The following is a 2,507-nucleotide window of genomic DNA, read 5'->3' as shown; positions in this document are numbered from 1 at the left end:
TATTTTGGTTAGATTAGGATTCTTTTAAAATTTAACCATTTTAAATGAACCCTTTTCGAATTGATTTTCCTAATTTCCTAAAAATTAGGTGGCGACTCTAAAACATTATCCATTTAGAGTACCATTACTTAGAGTTATATTTTTCCTTTTTTCCGGTACGATTGACAATCGTACTTCCTTGGGACACTTTCCTTTTTAAATGAGGCAAGTGATAATGCGAATCGAAAAAAATATAGAACCGCTACGGTTCGCTTTTTTAAGCACCAACACCGCAATGATTAGTACCTATAGCGGTCATAATTTATTCGAAGCTAATTATGCAAGGATGGCTTGACCGCTTATGGAATGGGATCCGCCGAAGCGGTGACGCTGAAACGGCCTGATGGTCACGAAAACGGGTGTCAGGCAGTTATTTCATTAAATGAAGTGTTAAATGCCCTAAGTCCCTCATTTATTACTATTCCGAAATCTAGGCTATTGGGAGCAATTCTAGGATATTCTTGGAGGAAATTCTTGGTGGTAAGTTCCTCAAATTCCTTTACTATTCCATTGTCCTTAATCACCTTAGAATTCCTTTATCTTGATAGTTCATTAAGTGATTGAAGATTAAAAGAGAGTTCCATGAGTTCTTCTTTCTAGACTTCTAAAATCATGATTGTTGGTTGGGTTAGCTTCTTTAAGCATTGAATTGATAATTCGAATTCTTTATTTAATAATTTATTCCTAATTAGTGGCTAATTTATGGAATTGGAAGTTAGGTTTATACCCAAATTTGGGGGTTTTGCCTAGAATTCGAAATTGAGAAAATTGTTGATTCTTCTAGCTTGACATTGATGGAAATTGATCACCTCGTGCTTTAATTTCATGTTGGAACCTTTAGATTCCTAATTTCACCCTTGTAGTTCATAAAACCCATTCCGAGGATTTGGGTCTTGAATAGAAGTAGGGTTCGTTTGATGTTCTTCTTGATTCTAATTTCTTGATTCGAATGTACCTAGACTTTCTTTATCTCGAGGCTCAAAGGAAAGGGAAGTCTAAGGAGTGATTGTTGGTGATATTGTTGTTCAGCCTTCCAAGTAGGTTACGGTTTACCCTATGGTGAGACTTCGTTTAGCGAAGCATATATTTAGACGATATTGTCGTAGAAAGTGTGTGAAACTTCAGGTATAAAGTTGGGTTGGATATTGACTTAGGTTGGGCCCTGCTGTGTGATTGCGGTTAGCCACCCCATTGTGTTGTGACTTATCTTGTTCTATTGTTGTTGGCTTGATGCCACGTGGAGATAGTAGATATTGGAGACTATTGATATATCTTGACCATGATATTGTAGTATCTTACTTGTTGACGTTTGATACGAGGATAGTGTTCTATTATGGCTTATTGTGTATCCTTTTCATGATATTGTTGGTGTGCCCATGCGTGTGCGATACTGATTTGATTATTGACATTGAACTCATACATTGCACACATTCTTATCCTTCATGATATATTGTTGACACATTGATGATACTTGAGGAAATACTGTTACGAGCTGGGCTCAGTTGGATGAGAGTGATGTGAGGACCAATGTCCGATGTTTATCCCGAAATCGAGGTATGAGTGTAGCGATTGCCGAGGTTGTTGCCGGAATCGTGAGGTAGCGGTTGTCGAGGTTGTTGTTGGAATCGTGAGGTACATAGACTTCGCAGTTCCCCCATGGGTTGTGCTGCTGAGATGCGATGTTCCATCATCGGAGTACATGTGTATGGTGCAATGATGCTTTCACATTTCGTACATTATTGCATTGCATTGTACTATGGCTTCTATTGTGTTATTCTTATGATGTACTTGTGATATACGGATTCGGATTGAGTATTTTGAGACTTGACACATTTGGGTTTAGATGCTAAACATAGGTGATGACGTGTACTTGGATTATGGCTCGTGTTTGACTTATACCCTGTTGATTTACCTATTTATCTTACTTTATTGCCTTAATATGTGTCAGCTAAACTTAGTTGGCCTATGATACCTACCAGTACTTGTGGTTTATACTGACCTGCACTTGCTGCATTCTGTTATGAATGTGGAGTTCCAGGTGGGATCAACCTCTACTTCCTGTGGCTGATAGTGGTACGACAGTTGCTGTTAGAGTCTTACAGGGTGAGCACAGGGACGTCCGCCGCCTTGAAGATTCTTCTTTATTTTATGTCTCACTTGATATTCCGAGACATATTCAGACTATTGATGTATTATTGTTATTTCCAGACTTGTAGATTCTAGTTAGTTGCTCTTGTATGACTAGATATATTTCTGGGGTGGTTGATGTATTTTCGCATAATCTATTATTATGTCAGACTTACGTATTTCTATCTCTTCCGCTTATTTATTTATTATTTCATGTTGTTGAGATTATTGGGATAAGGATTTGCCTATCGAGATGGGAAAGGTAGGTGCCTGCGCGACTTAGCTAAATTGGGTCGTGACACTGGAGGTCCAGTAGGTAGAATTTATTTCAGTCTATCTAT

This window comes from Lycium ferocissimum, chromosome 8, assembly GCF_029784015.1.
Source record: "Lycium ferocissimum isolate CSIRO_LF1 chromosome 8, AGI_CSIRO_Lferr_CH_V1, whole genome shotgun sequence".
Classification (NCBI taxonomy): domain Eukaryota; kingdom Viridiplantae; phylum Streptophyta; class Magnoliopsida; order Solanales; family Solanaceae; genus Lycium; species Lycium ferocissimum.
The sequence above is the reverse complement of the archived record's forward strand: the minus strand, read 5'-3'. Positions refer to the sequence as shown.